This window comes from Malurus melanocephalus, unplaced genomic scaffold, assembly GCF_030028575.1.
Source record: "Malurus melanocephalus ecotype Western Australia unplaced genomic scaffold, MMel_1.1 scaffold_139, whole genome shotgun sequence".
In the NCBI taxonomy this organism is placed as follows: Eukaryota; Metazoa; Chordata; class Aves; order Passeriformes; family Maluridae; genus Malurus; species Malurus melanocephalus.
The window spans coordinates 421,183-441,589 of NW_026623371.1; positions in this window are offsets into that span (position 1 = coordinate 421,183).

Below are 20,407 nucleotides of genomic sequence, written 5' to 3' on the forward strand. Positions count from 1 at the left end.
TGTTCACAGTTTGAGATTCAAGATCATATTTGAGCAGAAATCCTTACCAGTCCTTATATACAATTCATTTCTTTTTATTCCTGATAACACACATTTGTATCAGATAATSTGTCTCCACCAGATGATGGTCTTGGCAGTAGGACAGTCAAAGGTAAATGAGAGGAAGTGGAAGGATGGTTAAGCAAAGCTTAGAGGTGAGTGTTTTAGTCCTTCATTTACCAGTACACAACTAAACCCTGAAAACACTTAAAAGAAACTTTATTATTCAGCTCAAATAGCAAATCCCTATGCTTTGTGTATCCTTGTGCTTTGTAAAGCTTCTGACCCCACCTCAATGAAAGTGCATAAGGAATTTTCCTTCACTTTCATTGTAAGGGAGGCCAAACCCCCTGCAATTTAGAAAAACAAATCCAGGCTCCCTTGTGTTCAAGCAGGATTTCTGAGTAGATGGCTGACCTCATTTCTCTTGTCAGGCAGTTTTCTGACAGATAGGGAGCAATGTACCCCTAAGTTCCTCAATCTTCTTTTGGTTTTTGTGTCGAGCAGTTTAATATTGCATGGTGCTGTGGGTTCCCTGGGAATGAAAGTGCAACCAACACACTGGTGAGCTCTGTCCTATCACGTGAGACGAGTTGTAATGAATCACACATTTATGACCTAGTAAAACCTTCGCACTGTCTACTTTAAAGCTCGGGTTTGAGGCATGTACGCTTTGCATTGTCCTTTAGGAGGAGTAAAAATTGATTGCGCTTTTTATTGCCCTTGCAATGATGCTATGGCACCAATTCCTGGACAGGGACGGGCTGAGCAGCACTCAGRCACTGGTACAGGAATAGCTTCGGAGTCTGTTTTCCTTCTCTCTTGGATCTGTTTCAGAGGTTTCACATCAATGCTGTAGTGTCCTACACGGGCAATTATCAGGTCCAATGGATGGTGTGTGTCAGATGTGTCAGACTTGTGAGTATTGTCAGGACACAGCCAAATTTTGTGTTGCCCCAGGCACTCAGCGAGCTGAATCATCCCTGTGTGATATCTCACCRTTTTCTTCTTCTTGTAAGAAGTCCATCGGGCCTCCCTTTTGACTGAGGTGCAGTACATGCATCTGTTGCTACAAAAATGAACATGAAGTTGTCTGAAAGGACTGACAAGGCAAAATATCCTGCTGATTTTCACACGGTTTTGCACAMAGATGAATAGAGATGTGGAAGAGAAGAGGTGGAATGATGCAGAGACAAGCCAAAGGAAAAGTAAATTGGCTTGTGACATTTAATCTGAAAGACTGGAACTTCTTTTTATTTCAGGAATATAAAATGGCCAAAAGCTGACTTCTTTGTTTACTCAAACCACAAGGCATTGTATTACACATACTTAGGGCTTCCTTAATGTCTTAGCAGTTTTTCTTGAAGGTTGTTTTGAATTTTAGGAAAGAAACATTTTTTCAAAACATGGGCAGTAAAATACCCAGGGCAAATGAGGAGATTTTAGAAAAATTCCCTTAAGGAGGAGTATTTGAACACTTTTTTCTTTCTCAATATGCTGCTTAAAACAGGCAGACAGCTCATGGAGGTGAGGTGATTACAAGTACCAAATCTTCTCCATTGAGTTCAACTGAATTAGACATCCTGCTGGCTGTATTTCTGTGCTTAGACATTTACAGATTTGGGCTGTTGCCTAGGGAATTGGCCTCATTAGGAAACTGTATTGTATATAAGTGACTATGAAGTAATTTATACAAACCATGACCGGCTATTCTTTCTGCATCACGGAACAGGAGAAATCCCACTTGTGCCAATTTTTATTTAACTTCAGTGTTAGAACATTGGATGGACAACAGAGAAAGAGTATGTCACATCAGTTACAACCTTATCAACGATAACGAATTGTTAAACATTCTGTATSTCACAGAGGAAAGCTCTTCAGTCTAGAAATACCAGGATTATATGAGTGTCTGAGATAGCACTTCATTTTATTCAGTGAAAGTGTCTCTAAGCAGATAAAGGCATCTAATAAAAGTATTAGCTATGTCAACAGAAGAAAAATATGTCTATATTATATGTGTGTATATAAATATATATATATATATATATATATACACACATATATATAATGTTTTAAAATTTAGCATTAATTTAAAATGCCTAGAGACATTTTCATGTATTTAAATAAAACCAAAACAAAGCACAAACCTTCATCCGAGTCCAAGACCGGAAATTGTACAACAATCCAATTTCTATCTAAGTCAAAACAATGATGGTGTTGACTTTTGCAGACCTTTTATTCTTGCATACATCCAATGTTTTATATAAACACATGTTTTTCAAAAGRATCTATTTAAACTAGGTTAAACTAAACCACTTATAAACCAAATGACATTTTTTAAAAAATCAATGTAAGAACAACTTCATTGTGTAGGCAAGCCYTTAAGAAGTGTCAAATGTGGGAAGCAGAGATTGTAGATGTATTTATCTGATAGTGTTAGCAGAGAGGTCTTCCACACTGCTATTAGTTTAGAGCAGTAATTTGTCAGCRCATCTAACTTTTGGAAGGGATAATTCCCTACTCAGTGTTAGCCATCCTCTGACTTGACATCAGGCTTTATGCATTTTTAAACTTCTTAAGATTCCCTTAGCCTGGTATGTCTGCACAGACAAATAGACAGTTCTACCACGTGCCTGCCTTACTTCTTGGCCTTTACATTCACCAAAACAGTGTGTACCTGTTGCCTCAAAGAGCACAACAATGTCCTTGGAATCTGCAATTGCCAGGTTCCAGCCTCACTGCCAACTGCTGGGTGGGAAAGCAGCTTAGTGAAAGCAGTACCAATACATAAATATTATGTAAATGCATCTGTAATATAAATACCACAATACTGACAGCAGACTGGCAAATGAACGTGGAGAGATTCCTCTGTCAGCATGGTAAAATGGGATCACTGAATGAAAGTYGTGCCTTATTTTGCCAGCTGTGCTGCAGCACGTGCTCCTGGGATTGGGTGGCTGATGTACAATATTATGGGGCTTTTGGGAAGTGGCTGAGATGTAGCCTGGTATATCACAGTTCCTGGACAGTGTAACTGTGAAGGAAGCATGGACATTAATGTAATTGAGATTCTTCCTGTGGTTGTTCAGTACTAAGCTGTCAGAGGAGTTTTTGACCCAGCAGGTGACGAGATAAAAGACTTTCTCTTGTAGGACAATGGGATTGCCAGACAGTGGCTTTCTCTCCTCCATGCACAGTCATGTTGTGGTCAGCCAAGGGATGGATTTCTGGTGTGTCCAAAATCCTGCAGCTTTACTCTCTTTGATACTTAGCATGCCCTGACTTACTCTGGATGTCTGCCATATGTGACAGAAGTCCTTTTTCTCTCCCTAGGTACAAACTTCCAGATTAGATTTTTCTTTCACGTATTGTTTCATTATTTATGTTCTGCTGAAGGAAAGCCAGACACGAAACCAAGACCTTTGCTTTGGGGCAAAGAGGTTTTAGGGAGGACTTGGAAAGCCTTCACATCAGGGAGACCCGTGATGGGGATCTAATATTCCCAGAGAAGGCAAGATTGCCAGTGAGAATATTTGCATTCCACCTATTGAAAAAGGAGAAAGTCCATAACAYGTGGAATTAAACAGATTAAAGATCTGGGGAGCTTTGCTGGGGAGATAAGGGATGGTSATGAGCAGTACTTTATAAAGTAAGAAGGACTCTAGAAGCAAAGAAAGATCAAAAGGTAGTGTCACTAATAAAGTGTTTTTAGGGGTTGAATGAGCTGTGGAGACCTGATCTTAAAAATCACCTTTTTTGTGACTTAGGCATATTTTACAGCATTAACATATACAGACTAAAAAAATTCTGAATTATACAGCTGTTTATCTTTAATAGGATTATAATGGTGACTTTATATTGTGACATGAATAAAATGAGTATGGCTAATTACAATGTCAGCACTACCACCATCTTGTTTCATCTTGTTTAACCTGAAGAGGAGCAAGAAGTGTCTGAGCCTCTGGTTAGTTTTTTGTGCACTTCCTGACCACCTTTTAGATGAATCTTATGCATACTGGAATGGATTGCCCTGCTCTTCTCTGCCTATTTCCATGTAATTGTTGCCTGTAACAGGTCCTTTTGGAAGGAAAACAAAAAGAGGTAAAACAAAACCCAGAAGTACAGTATCTGGACTGCCCTCTTGCTTTTCCACTCTTCCAGTCAGGCATGATTTTAACAGGTTCTATCTTGAGAATTACTAAATCCAGAAATCAGTATTTTATACCATCTGGAAGCCTGATATCCTTGTTTTTCAAATGGCTTTCAAAATGTATCTAATTCTAAATACTCAAAAATTATGGGTGGCTAAAATCCAATTCAGAGCAGAATAAAAGCTAATTGAACAAGGTAAACAGAAAAGCCAATGTATTGCAATGCACCAGGTGACAGGGGGAATCAACACAAAAGAAAGCAATGTCTGAGACCTGGTAATGGAGTGGAAGAGAGAAGATGTTTTCTGGACAGAAACACAAAATAAAATGTAGAAATCTTTGTATAGCAGCTGTAAAGAGTAAGGAGAGCTGTGCAGGGTGTGAGACTTGGGGCAGGCAGGGAGGTGTTTTTGTAGCAGCACTCGGGAGCAGACAGGGATACCTATCAGAGTGGGAAGAGGGTCAAGGTGGGAAATGGTAGCATTTTTATTGCAAAATGCTAAAGAAATATAAATAGAAGAAGTGAGCCATGGAGGCTGAAGAGTTTTGGCAATAGTGCCAGAGGATGAAAAGCAGACAGATGAAGCAGGCTTTTGGCCACCCTCCTCTCCACCCCGGAGAGAAGCAAGTGCAGAAGCTGCAAAGGTGCTGCTGCTTTTCAGCCGAGGATAGAGCCCTTTGCCTTGGGTGCTAGGAAAGACTCCAGTACAAAAAAAAACAGCTTCTCAGGCTTGGCATTGGGTTTAAAGCTTCAGTGAATATTTATCTTTAGTGTGTGCATAAATAAACCTGTGGATATATATACACATACACACGCTCTTTGTTTTCTTTCTTTTCAGAGTTGCAGCAAAAATAATCAACAGCATTGCCAGGTAGCCTTGAGCTCACTGCCTTCTCACAGATATGAACCACTGGTTCCTCAGCATATCCACAACAACTGCAGAGGGTGAAAGAAAGGCAAAATAATATGCACAGTAGAAATAAACAAAAAAAACCTCAAATAAAGGAAAGACTCATCTTCTCTACCTTGTAATTCTTGGGTGTAATACGAAATCAAATTTCTGTTCCTGAATAAAAATATTTGCAGTACAACTTCTGTAGAATAAATTAAAATGAGGGCTATTAATAGTTACATAATAGGCAAGAAAAACACCTAAACAGCTCTGGTTGTGATTGTGAGGAGTTTTCAAAACTTGGTGAGAAAAGGGAATTCTCCACTATCTGTAATCTGGGAGAGTCATTGTGGAAGTGTAGGAGAATTGGGTTCAGAACATCTCTTGGTACTGTAACCAATTACRACTTCTAGTGAATTTAATCCAAAGACAGTGGTATGCAGCCCTTTGGCAAAGTTTGACTCTGCTGTGCCAATTAAGTGTTTTCAAAGAGATGCAGTAGACACACACAGATTGAGGGAAAGGACCCTGACTTTCATGAATAGGCTGATCTTGTGCCCTGTGAAGGAAAGGGATTTTTCCCACTGCTTCATCCGGAAGGAGAAATCCCCACACTTACAGATGCAGCAGACTTCCCAAACCTAACCAAATATTATTATAAAAAATGAATCATTGATCCTTAAATRCATCCCCAGATGTTCATATTGAATTTGCAGCATTTAGCATGCTGAGCTTAATTGTCCATTCAAATCACCCTAACTGAGGAGTGCTCTGCTTAAGGGAGTCACCATATGCCAATATAAAACCTGTGTTAAGTGCCTGGAGAATCCAGCCTACGCTGTTTTACTTTACATCACTATGCATTGCTCTAATCTGAGGGAGAAATAATTGCAAACGTTTTAACTGTGAAAGAATAGGGAGTCATCAAACCTTCAATCATATTTTAATATGCAGTCACACTCCACTTTCATAAATAGGAATTGGAATAATTATAAAGACATCATTTTTAATTGTCACTCATCGTTTATTCGACTCCTTAAGTAGAACACACATTTAATTAATGCCTTAGGTTTTAGCGTCAATTACCACATTAGATGTTCTCCCATACTCATTCCATCTGCTACAAGTAAATACTTTACCACTGCACAGTTATACACCCATATAAGATCATGAGCACAAATTTTCCTGCCTCCTCATGACCTATTGTACAGCAAGTGAAAAATTTTGCAAAACATAGGCACAAAAAAAAAAGTTTTGGCTTGAAATTAGAGATATTTTCTTACAAGCATAAGGAATTTGCTCAACTCGCAGATACTGGTTTAGTTAAGATTGATATGTTGCTCATAATCAAGATGTAGAGCGTGTTTAGGCTCTGAGACACCAGTGTGAGAATCTTTGGATTACCCAACACACAGAGCATGGAACATCTTCTTATTGTTTCATGGTTTCAAGTCTTTTTTTCAGATCTCTTGCATATTTGATAGCCAGTTGGTTTTAAAGGCTGCAAGTGATTTAGATTTGACCACGTTCTTTGGTAAATTGTGCCAACAATTACTTACGTTTGCTGTTGAACAGATAGATCAGCATCCTTATATCTTTTACTCTATGGCAAAGCCTTCCCAGCCTTTCTTGTTGCCCTTTTTTGACCCTTTCCACCTTTTCGGTGCCCTTTTTCTGGTGTAAATCCTCAGTCTTTCAGCTGCAGTCTTTGCACTGCCTCAGACAGCCACCGGAATCCTYGTTCTCAGCGCCCTCAGCTTGTTCATCCCCTTTAGGACTCTCAGGCTCCTTCTCCACACCAGGAGACCCAGCCAGGTTAGATATGTCAACATGTCTCTTCTTCAAAACCATATATCAGCTCAAATGGGGGGAAAAAATAAGAAAAGGGAAAGCAAGGAGAACACACAGGTGCCCCTAATCTGGTCTGGTCCAAGGCAGAGGGAAGGGGAAGGGAGGAACATCCCAGGTAGAGGAAGATGGTCTGAACATGCTGATACTGCTCAACAAAACTTGCTCCCTGAGGAGCGTGTCAATAGGGTACGCTGACCTCTCTGGCACTGGGGCCTTACTTCATGAGAAAGATCAGTTTCACCAACCAATCTCTCYGTGGCAGAACTTGGAGGCCTTTCACTTCCAATTCCTCCTTTCTCACACCCCRCCGAGAGCCCCATGCTGACCTTTGAGAATGGCCAGCACAGACAGGGGGGACCAAAAGTGTTCAGTGTGCCTGAAGCTGGCTTGCCAAACTGCTTGCAGGCRTTTTCTGGGCCATTTACTGCTGCTCTGAAGTTTTTCAAGTGTCCACAGGCTTTAGGTGCAACCGCCTGGGAACATTTCAGCAGGGATCAGGTAATGATGGTCTTTATTTCAGTGATCACGGGGTGTTGGGAGGAAAGGAATGTGAGCGCGGATGGCTCCCCAAAGGTGCCAGAGGCACACTGGCAATTATCTCCCCAAACACAACACCAAATATTTGCGCTCATTGTAGTTAGCTTTTCCTCTCAAAAGCAGTTATTTCCTCTAGCAGATACAGACAAATGAAAATCCCACACTAACCAGGGGTTCTCTGTTGAAGTGGCATCCCCAAACTGGTAATCTCTATTATGACTTCCCCAGCATCTGCCCATTGGGTGGAATGACCTGAAAATCAGGAAGAACAATGAATCCCAGGATTCCAGTCAGCACTGGCACTCCTAATTGCTGTCCTGCACAATGGGTTGCTGTGTTACCCCTGCTAGGGGCTTCTCTGGGAACACTGTCATCTTTTAAATAGTCATTTCAGTCTTTTAAAGTCACCTTAAATAACTAAATACTATGACCTTAGCATTTGCTCATCACCCAGCAATTTCCWAGGCTGAGACAGACCACATGTGTTGCAGAGCTATCCAGTTCTTTAGAACAGGGCTGTGGCTTACGTAATTGGTCATATGATTTTAAAACAATAGCACAGATTTGGACATTCATTTAAAAAGTGGATATCCTAAACATTAAAAAAAATACCCAGTAAGGCTGTATTTTAGAGTAATGATGCATTTATAATTTTTATAGGGTTAAAAATGTTACAGGCTTGACATGATGGTGCTGTAAATGAATGTGCTGTGCAGTGTAAGTATTTTATGAGATGATGYTGAAACTGGGCATGAACTGTGGGAACAAGCAACACAATGACTTGATGAACTTTGTAACAATTGATTAAGTATTAATAAACCTTCATAAATAACAAGTTCAGCCTCATTTCAAAATGAAATTTTACTTAGAAGATTTTTATGAGCCCACAGACCACAATGTAAGATGAACGGCTACGAAAATGAATGTCTCTTCAGGAATTTCAAAAGACCAGTCCTCCGGAATATTTGGTTTCATCATTTTATGTTGACTTGTTTAAGTGCCAAACCTCATTCAGCGAGCCTCCCAAACTGCTGTATTTCTAATAGCCACAAACCTCAAATTTTGGAGGCAATTTGATCACATTTCATATTCGATCCAAGCAAGGCCTTTGAACTAACCTGTCTTGGCAATGCTCAGCCTTTTCTATTAAGTAACAGTGAAAAATATCAGTTTCTTTCAGATTTTCCATATCCTCCATCACAAATCTGAGCAACCCCCTGACCCATAAACCCCAAGAATTTATAAGAGAGTTCAGTTGTAGAGGCCTCAGTTCTGGCCACCCATAAACTACCCGATGAAATGACATTTTTGTTTTGTTGTGTGTCATCAGTTCTTTCAGTTACTGAATGAACCAGATCTTATGTTCTTGGTACGTAAAAATAACAAACATAAAGTTCTGGTGAGAAATAGGGGACAGAAGTGCATTAAGTAGGAAACATCCACTGAGTATTATGCCCAGCTACTCATTGCTCTGGGACAGAGAAAGAGCTGCTGAAGAAGGAGGAGAGCCAATCCTTAGAGCTAAYGCTGCATTTTAACACACTGTCACTGACCACATCCACATCTGTTCCCTATTGGGACAGACTGGCACCTAATGTTTCTTCATTTAAATATTTCTAACTTGATAAAAACAGAACAAAAACTTCAGGAAGACAGTTTGCAGTACAGGTACTGACGAAGGTGATGTTTCCCCATTTGCCCTTGTGTGAGTTTGAAAGAGGATTTGTTCTGATGTTCACTTTCCCTTTCCCACATCCATCACTGCCTTTTTTTCCCAAATGATGGCTGCATTGTGACCAAGCTCTGTGTGCTCATCTAACTCCTTCTAGCAATTCTTGTAATGGGCTGAGCAGAAATGGCACAGGAACAAAAGATAAAGTCAAAAAGCAGGAGATACTACCCAAAAGCCAGGAGCTGGGCATTTCTCTACTGTTTCTGAGACTCATTATTCTTTCTGTCCACTACATTTATTGCCATGGTGTTTAGGAATTTGAGCCCTGGATTCCCATAATGAGCTATTTCTATGAAGTGCTGTATAGAGGCAGAACAAAGAGATGGTACTTCCTTTAAGATCTTACCGTGGACAACAGCAGATGGTGATGAGCAGACAGAGGGGGAGTACAGGAAAACAACAAGACAACTGTGAAACTAATTAGGATTGTAAAACTCTGGACAAGTCTGGTCACAATAGAAATATTAGTGGGTTTGGAGGGTACATTATTTCAGCTTTACAATCAAAGAAGCAGCAACCAGAATAGATCTGCAGGCAATATTTTACATGTACTTGTTTCTGAGAAGGGAAAATCTGGTAGAATACACTTCGAGTCAGTATGCATGTATGCAAAATATGCAACCTCTGTATGAAATGAACACTTTCAGTTCCCTTTTTTTTGTTACCCTTACATTATTGCAGACAAGCCAAAATGCAACTCTGTTTAATTCTACACTTAAAAGACATTTAACTATCCTTTTCATGAATTCAGATATCCTGCAAGGGGCAAATGAATGTCCTGATTTTTCCTTTTCTCCTATGCAGCAATTGTGCTTTTTTGTAGGGATGCTGCTCACATATAAAACCAAATTTTACTTTTCCCTAGACAGCATTTACTTCTTAAAGTCTGCAATATCCCTATGAGAATGATACTTAATGAAAAAAAGCCCAGACACTAYTTCTTTTCAGTCTAGAAATTACAAACTCTGCTTCTCTTCCCAGCACCATTTTATTTCTCCCTGAGACATCCACATACTGTCATTGTCTCCATATTAGTCACGTCTCAGAGATGGCAGAATCAGCTGCAAATTTATAAACTGCCTTTATATCTTTGACTGTTTGGGCTTCAGATTCCTCCCTGGTTCTCCTATGCTGCACATTTTGCCGGTGCTATCCGTCACTCGTGCTCCTTGCTGTTRTCTTTGACAGAGAGCTTTTCATTAGAAACATCCCTTCCTACATCTTTCTTTGCATTCCTAGCTTGCTTCAAGTTGTTAGTCTATATAAAGCAATGCAGTGCTCCTCTGTGATTTATCTGAGCAGACCTTGGAACCATGCTAATCGCCAAGTTATGACTGTCTGTGTATCGGGCAAAGGAATGTGTGGGTAGCATTTGTCTGTGCAAGGAGGGAGGGAGTCCAAGAGCCAGCCATTAGGATATTATTAACTTTGTGTCTAAGGTTGAAATGTTAACACGTCTCTTCAGTGCACTGAAAAATGCCCCTGAGGATTTTGCCCAAAGTTCCAGGCTTTGATAGCAAAAATACCCCACGACCCCTGCTCCAGCTTGATTTTACAGCCACCAAGGCAATCACTGACATGCCAAAATAATGATGATGTGAACGTATTTCTGAGCTAAAATATTGGCAGAGCACATCACGATTACACACTAGTTTACACACTAGTTAACCTGTATTTTATTCATTTTCTAATTCTAGTTACCAGGTAATTTTCTTCAGATCCAAAGAAGAATCAGAAGAAAAAAAAGTGGTACACCATTTAATGTCTGTTACAAGTCTTTCCAGGTATATTGTATTTGCAGTAGTTTACTACAGGGGAAAAAGGCTTGTTATATGGATTTCGGTAAATGCTGAAACACTTGTATATAAGATATACAATAAGATTTGTTATATATATTTAATGTTGCACATAGATATATATATACATATATATCTATATCTATATGCGTAAAAACACTATATATATTTCACACACACATAATAAACACACATACACATATATACACACATATATATATGTATATATATATATATATATACACATATATATATATATATATACACACATATACATATACGCACACACCATCTTTTTGTCAGCTTTGGCCACCCAAACATTAGATGTCTAAATCAAAATGATTGCTTAAATTGCCTCTGCAGTCAGTGAACATGGGTGACCTCCCCAACAGACTAGACAGGACTACATTCCTTACTTTTAGACAGTGTGGCACACATTCAAGTAGTGTCACCTGATAAGTTCAAACAAAATGAATAAAATAGAAGATTACAGAGGAATTCATGTTAATATAACTTTTCATGTAGGGCCCTAAAATTTTTACACAGGTCCAGATCTTTTCAGATCAGCTGCACTGATCCATAGTGCACTGGGGACATCGTCACCAAAATCAGTAATACTTGTAAATGGAGTAAGGTGCTTCCAGGCACTGGTCCACAGTGTTGGCACAGAGTAAAGCCCCATACTGAAGATTTGAATGCGTGCTCTAACCTACTTAATATATATTGTGATCCTCGCACCCTTTTTTGAATACCTCTGTGCACAAGCAAGTTAATAGTCAGCATGAGAAAGTGTATCAGCACAGTCTCCAGTTGTCATGCTTACAGCAAAGATTGAAAGAGTTTTCTTAAGTAAAAGAACACGTGAGAAACACTTTGTGTTATCATCTGTTGTAAAAAGTTGTAAAAAGACGCTCAGGGCAAAGTCAGAGACCTTTCATTGGACCTGAATATCATCTCTTCAGTGGAATGAATCAGATGGCTGCTCATGATTCCTCAATTTTACTACCGTTGSGCTCTTCAAAAGCCAGTCTGCATTTCTATCAAAAGAGATCAAATCCAAGTAAGACAATGGTACAAAGCTGCACCAGAGGATGTTCAGTTTGGACATCAGGAGCATTTCTTTACTGAGAATGGGATCAAACCCTGGAACAGGCTTCCCAGAGAGGTGGTCATTGCCCAAAGCCTGACAGTGTTCTAGAATCATTTGGGCAGTGCMCTTAACAAAGAGCTTTAACTTGGTCAGCCCTGAATTGGTCAGGCAATTGGACTGGATGGGTGCTGTAGATCCCTTACAAATACTCTGTTCTATTCTACTCTAAACAGAAAAATCTTAGCTTAAGAGAGATGCCATTCACCCTGCCATTTTCTCCAGCACTCTCTGTTTCCTGATGAATGACTCAGTCTGTTCTGTGTTTCTGAAAATGTGCCTCCTGCTTGAGCCTTGGTTGGGAAGGAAATATTTTATTACGAATGAGCATATATTAGTGACTTTTTTCTATCTGCSTGTGGAAATATATTATTTTGCAGTCAAAAAAAAGTTGTCTGCAATGAAACTTGCAGAAAACTATTAGGAATACCAGCTTGAAATATCTTTAACTTTGGRTACATCAGGAGGGGTAGTAAATAGAGCATGGTGTGCAACTGCCTTCCTTTTACGCATTTTTCAAGTATATTTGCAACAGCCAATTGCAAATTTTCAAAAAAACAGTAAAAAAATTAGTAATGACTATTGCTGCAGATTACTTCCTGAATATTTTTGGTAAATGATTTTCTGGCCTTGAAGAACCTGAAGGGGAAATGTTTTTAGTGATGACTAAAAGGAAGTACTGTGCTCCTGGCTTTTTTTTTTTTTTTTTTTTCAGGGGAGGGGGATTTTCCCCAGTCTTTTTACAAGATACTGTTTTTATGGGTAATTACTTGCCTTAGTGCTGCATGTAACACTCCTGTATACAAAGCATTACTGTCTGACCTCCTTGTTAATTATGCTAAGCAGTACAGCTGCTTTCCACCAGCCATGGAATACAACAAAATAGCTTGCCTGCCTGAGGACATTGGCTTCCTGAGTCAAGAGAAAGGCAGAAGCAAAGTTTGACCTTTAATCTAAAGTTTAGATACGTGCTGAGGGTTGCTGGAGACAGGGCTTCCACTCATGCTCCGACACTGCTGGCTCCAGCATCGGCACAGCTTCATCAGTAGCCTGGGCTGGAGATAAAGTCCTTTCTCCTTCCCCAAACTGGAAAGTGCATTTGATGTAAGGAAGATAAATGTGGCTTGAGCACCAACAACAGGTCCCCAAAAGGTTGATGAGCTCCTCTTTTCTGAACACTGCCTCCCTGGCACTTGAGGAATTTTTGGAGAGAATATAAATTTATAGGTGATACCCTATGGAAGAAAATTTCATCACAGCCTGAAAGAAGCATTTTTGAAGAATGGCTAAGTGAAGCTAAAAAAGGCAACTCCTTTGATGCCATCTGGTGCTGCCCATTAATCAGACAACTATTCTCTTTTAATTAGGGACTAGCCCTGGTACGCCTTGTTATATCAGTATCATCACAGACAGGGATACAGAGAGCTCTCTATGTTCTTAATTTCCACTTTGTCCCCTACTACACAATAATTTTAAAGAGAATTCGTTTCCTACAAGGCGTGTTAAGTGATTTCAAACCTTTGTTGTTGCTATCCTTATTCCAGGTAGACTTGAGTAAAATAAAATGCTTCTCTGTAGCATTAAGCTTGAACTAGACATTATAGCTGCCAGGACACTTTATAGATCAGTGTGCAGATTTACTTTCCATGTTTTCATRTGATGGACCTGAGACACAGAGGAATTGTGTCCCCCAAATTCATAGTGATTGGAAAGTGAGTGCCTTGAGCTCTGCTTYTTCGTCTCTGAAAATGTTGGACAATATTCCTACCTCTGGTGGGAAATGGGGTCAAGTCTTTCTTTCCCTCATAACTTAAAAAAAGAAAAAARAAATCCAACCAGAACCAAAATCTTTGTGGTCATGATGATTACCTGGGAGTATTCCATCATCTAGGAACARCTGCTCTGTTATTTTGTGGGCTTTYCTTTGTCATTGTGGTGCCAGAGAACTTCCAGCAGACCGAGGAAAAGACCCTTTCTGGGTCCATTTTCCAGATGCCTCTCAGATGAAGAGGATGATTTTCCTTCTTGGCCCTTTGCCACTCTGTTAGCTGGGCTGCAGTGAGCCATGTTTATAGTTCACATGGCTGAAGATAATCCCAACAATACACACAGTATGAGGAGAGTACAGCTGGACTGCTGGGAAAATAAAACATCGGAGGATGAAAAAGCAGAGGAGGTGGGGGTTTGAGAGCTTCAAGCTTTTCCCCCTTCAGCCAGGGTAATCAACACAGTCATAAATTAAAAATTTATTCCAAGACAACACATAAGTTACTCAGAAGTCATCATCATCACAGGGCTGTTGTTCACAGAGTCCACACRGAGTTGGAGGGGAAAAAGCGAGTCTGCAAAGGGAATTGTTATTTTTATCAGTAGTTAGTCATTATTTGTGGTCTTTCCAGATAAGAAGGCAGAACATATTACAGTAGTTATCACCAACATTATCTGCCATTAGACACAACTGAACTATATTACTGCTTCTATTTTTTTATTTGTTTACATTTTTCAGTCTCAGRGCCGTTACACAGAACTCAGTTCCATAAACTCCCTTTTTTGTCTTCCTAACTATGTAKAAATAATTTTCTAAGTAACAGCTTTTTCAGAAATTAAAATTAATTTTTGACAATTTTAATTAGTGGCATAAAACATAACACTGATCTTGTGTGGAAAGAAAATACTTTTAAATTTTGTCTATTCAAGTATAAAATAATATTGATACATGCTTCTCACTAATCCAGAATTGAACTTTATGATCTAAAACTCTGTTGTATCCATTAGCATTATTTTTTAGTACCAGAATATAAATTCTATAAGGTAAAGAATGCACTTGATGGGTTCTGTTCTACTTTAAGGCCAAGTTCAATAAATAGTGTATAAATAACATATATTGGAAGAAAAGTATCATTGAAGATCATTGAAGCCAGCATTGCATAAATTTCTGTGACATTCTGTCTTTTCTCTGGACTRCTTGCCAGTCATTAATTCTTTCCTACTTTTGCCTGTAAATATAATTTGTTGAAAAAAAATTTGCTGGCTGGTTTGGGTAAGTGGTGTGTCTGCCTCCAGTTATTTTCCAAGTTGTTTGCTCGGGTTATTTACTGGCTTTATCACACTGTGCTGTACTGCATAATTGTAGCACCTGGACTAGAGGGCTGAAAATGTTTAACAGAATAACGTTGAAGAGCAATTAGAGAAAGGAAAAAAAAGGAAACAAAAGCCAGTAAACGAACCACCTCTTGCGATTTTAGATCGGATAAATATTTTAAAGGAACAAATACTGTGACACTACAAACAGCTCAAATAACAAAAGCTGCTGCCCTACAAACAGCTGTGAGGTTGTTTATTCACATATACATTTGTAAATCTTCTTATCATTCAACAGGCTCCTGGGATAGTCCAAAACGGTGTTTATCAGGTCCCTATAATCATAAAAATCCCTGAGAGTTAGTCCTGGAACTGAGTCAAACAAATACTTGACTGATCAGCTTCAAACACCAAGTCTTGTTAACTTCCCCCTCCAAATCTCTACAAAACTTGTTTTTCTGACAGTGGAAGTCCCTCTTTTCTTTCTGTTGCCACAAACTGCTTGGTCTGGGACTATATGCAGATTTAAGCTCTATCAAAGCAAAAATTAGAGACTAGACAGGTACATATTCTTTCTCATATTCCTTCACTTTAAGGATTGTTAAAATGTATGGGAAACATACCGCAGGCAGCTTTTGCCTTTTCAGAACTTCCCCAGCACAATTTTTCTTTGCCCACTCAAGGTCTGTGTGGTAGTTACATGGTATGATGAAAATCTGAATTTATCACAGACTAATTCACATGACAAATAAAACTTACATAAAATAAAATAAATAGACTTCTGAATGATTTCTAAATGTAACACCATTTCTTTTTTTTTTTTTTTTTTTTTATAACAGAGAGAATGTATGAAGTTACCATATGGCTAAAATTCTCTTGCAAATTATTGGGCTAATTTGTAACTTATTTTTCTGGCTTATGACCTTAGGAATTTCAATTGAAGTCTCAGTTTCCTACCCCAATCTTTACTGTGTTCCAGGACACACCATTTGGATACCACTGGCGAGAGCAGAGCATATTAAGGATGGTTTGCTTTGAAAATTTGGCTTTCGGGAATTTTGAAAAACAGGAAGTAACATCAAAATGGGTCTTCGTTGGTTTTCTGTCTTTCATGTCTACATCATTAGTTATTGATCTGGGTCCACAAAAGTAGGATAAACCATTTATTTGCTTGAGTGTTTTAAATAAATTGCTGTACAAAGGACTAMAGCTGGGTGAAAAGACAGTGGTTGGCCTTTGAACATAAAGTGKCTGAGTCTCAGCGAGGGCCCACGAGCTAGAAATGCGCAGGAGTTGTGATGGGAATCAAAWCTGACCTTTTTATTTGTTCCAGGAAAATCTTATTCATCTGCAACACCGAAAATATTCCCCATGCCGCTTTTGTTTCAGCAAGGCTGGGAAACAGGAATACAGCAGCAGCAGCAGGACAAAAGCTATTCTTGCCGATTTCCCAGCTCAGCTAAACTCGGGACCAACTGGAAAGCCCCTGAGAAAGCCTGGAGATTCCCAGAATAACCAGGAGGCTTCAGGAGACTTGTCCACCGGGAACAGGAACGGGAAGGTCAGGCTCGGGAGGCACCAGGAGCAGCCGTCAGTGGGGTATTTCTGTACAGACGCTTCCTGCCAGGGCTGAAACAGCCAACAGTGAAATACGTGACTCTTCTAAGCAAGGCTCTCCCAGCCCCGGGTTGGTGCACTTTGCCCGCAGAGGTCAGGAGCAGAGGAGCTAAGGAGATTGTGTGGGATATAAGTCGCTGGTGGACGTGGCAGGCTGTCCCTTATATAGCAAGCACCGCTAAGTGGATAAGACAGGGTGCCAGGGAGCGGCGTCACTGTGCCAGCCCTATTTCTGCAGGGCTTGCCTTGCAGCTCATGCAGCCTGCTCCGGGTGCTTGTACAGGGATTTCCTGTGCTGCAGAAGCACCCTGCAAAGGCCCTTTGCAGTCCTAGGTCAAGGCTTTGCTATCTACTGATAACAAAGATACTTCAGAAGCGATAAGCATTGCCACTTCTACAGCGCAGCMCTGAAGGATGGAGAAGTGTTTGCTACTGTTACCTGTGCCAAAAGGGTGCTGTGGTGTCTAAATCACATCAGTCTGCCATTTTTCATATATTTTATGTTTTCCTACTTTCTTTCTGTTGACATCCACAGTATGCTTTAATARGTTTACCCAGAACATTACTATAATAACACTGTTACAGTTCATTCTATGGTGCTGCTGTTAATATTTAATGGAAAACGAGACAGGTGTTCCATTTTATGAAGCAATAATATCCTGACTGGATAAACTATGAATGCTGAAGGGTTGAATAGTTTTGCCACTACAYGGGAAGGAGATTATTGCTAAGGGAAATAGGATGTCTACTCTATTTTCCAATTCTCCAGTGTCATCCCAGTTTAGGAAAAGACAACACCTCCCAAGCAGCCTGMCAATCCAGTTTGCTGTGATCACCTCCCATCTTCCATGTTGCAGAAACTCTCCTGTGGAACTTCAGCTGCTTAGCAAATAAGCAAGGAGCAGATCCCCTATCTAAGGCAAGAATGGAATTGTGTTATTTACTGCCCACTTCAAAATTTATCTTTKCTAAAACTAGAGCAGGGAGAACAAAAAAAAAAACTGTGTGCAGTTTAGTTCAGTGTGAAGGAGGCTGCTGCACTGCAGGGTCAGAGCATCAACTGCATCTGACACAAGTCAGCAGAGCTTGGGTGCTGGGATATGCTGGGTACRAGTTTGCCTAATTGCATAGTGTACTCAAAGCCTCCTGAAATGAAGCCAAAATGAGCATCTGTGCTAGAAATTCAACCCCATGATCAGGGTCTTCTTTGTTCTGCCTCTTGCAGAATATGAGGTTTCATTTTAGGTTTTAACCAAAAGGCTTCTGCATTTGTTATGGGATTTAGCAGACGGTCTAAGAGAAAATGAATAATAATCTTTGGACATTCTGGAGCTGAACATCTACAACATACAAATGCAGAGAAACCCAGTGACCCTTGCTTGTCCTGAGTACTCATATCTATATCTGTCAGAACTATAAAAAACAAAGCCATCGTAGTTTATGGTGACACAATCCCATCATAGTTTATGGTGACACAATCCCATCATAGTTTATGGTGACACAATCCCATCATAGTTTATGGTGACACAATCCCATGTCACATGTGAACATAAGACTCCCAGCACACCCTCCTGCTGTGTGCATTTCAGCCCAGACGCTTCATCACGCACGTGTGACAGGACCCCCTTGTTTCTGCCTCCACGTCAGACAGAGCTGCTCAGSCTGACTTGTTTCCCTCAGGTGCTCAGGTGTTGCAGTGAACAAGTCCCTGATGGAGGAACCTCATTTCCTGCCCCATTTGTGAGGTCAGCAGGAGCCTGGAGAAGCTGTGCAACCTCCAAGCAAACCCAGGGGTGCAAGAGGTCAACCTTTTTTTGTGGTCAGCCTTTCTTTCACCAAATTGGTTCCTATGTTCCTGTTACGACAATGGTCATAATTAGTACAAGACTCTTAACATTCCAATGAAAAACAAATGAGTATCCAGACTTCAGCAAGTTCACCTGGTTCTATCCAAAATGGGGCCTGAAGGAAAAGATAAACAAGAGATGTGGAGAGTCACTGAGTCATGCTAGTACAGGCAACATGGCTGAGCACCAAACAGTCCCTTTATCAGGAGATAGTGAAATGGCAAGAGCTCTGGCAAAGTTTTGCTTCTCAGGGTAATTTTCTTATTATTTTGAGGAATCCTTGAGGGTGGTARCATCAGTGGAGAAGGTCCCAGAACCTGGTGCTGTTGTTTTGAATGGCTCCATTTTCCCTGATCTAAATTTGATATTCTAAATATATAAGTAACTCTGCACATCACAACTGACACAGCCCTTTGGTACATAGAATACTAGGATGTATGGCTTCCCACTTAAAAATATTTGATACTTTACTTCTGCAGCTAAAAGTTGTGTTTTAAACTGCCTATGGGATCAAATATATGCAGTGAAAAGAAATTATTCTCTCAGGGTCCTCAGGCTTAGTTGTTCTTATGCCAYTTGAAAATGCAGTTTTGGGTTATCATCTCAGAAAGTTTTTGCTGATTGCCCATTTTACTAGGCTAGGTGTAGGAGGAAGAAAACGACCACATRGTTTACATGGTTAGGTGATGGGCCTGTGAGAAGTCAGACAAAAGGACACGTGAAAGGGGGCACATCATCAGACATGGCCTCTAGATTTCAGGGAGCTCATGGTCTGACCAATCACCCCTTCAATGTTCTCTATCCAACACATTTTGACCATGTCTTTTTTTTTTTATGAGCAGCAAGTTACTGCCTGTGTCAGCATTTTGAAACTCTCCTGTAATTTTCTTTACTTTATAGGTGTCTCGGTTTTGAGACAATTGTTTTCAGAGAAAAACGTTCCAGAGAAACGTTTCCCCTGAAATGAAAGTAAATTTGATAAATTTTTCCCCCCCCCACCAANATAGGGAGATGGAGTTTCCTGTGGTCTTGTCTGTAACTCTCCCAGCTCTGAAAGGTGAATGCTTTTGAGTGTAGTTGAGCTATTACTTAATTATGTYGTGACTGATAGGAAGGGGCAGGTTGCTATGTGATGCCTTCTCTTAAATTTCCTGGCCTCATTTCTTTCCTGTTTCCTCTCAAAACAGAGCTGTCGTCCACTGAAAATGAAAATTAAAAAGAATAACCACAAACTGCAGCTCCAAAAATCACAGTAGCAATGATAGAAGAATGTACTCTGAGCAGCATCAKTTTATAATTAAACCATTTGTCTTTCAGAAAAGGTGTCTAGGCTATTCTTGTAGGATATATTTTTTTTATAAGCTTTATTTTTTGCAGATTTCTTTTCTGTTGGAGAACAGAGTATTTAAACACAGTCAGTAGCAGCAAATAATCTCCTTTCACTGCCACTTTTAGCTGATGCTTTTGGGACTTTGGCAGACTGCAATGTTCTTTCAGCTAATGGTTAAAATCATCACTACATGCAAATGCTCCTCATAAATAGCTCCAGGATCTGCCTCTGCAAGGTGCTGCGCAGCCTCAGCCCTTACCAGTGTCAAAWGGGAGTTTGGAAATTATCTCATCTCTTGGGATCAAAGGACAGAATGGGCTGAATACTGAGCTTTAGGCTCAGTGATTTATTTTTCCTGCAGTTGAAGTATTCCTCAAGTTACAAAG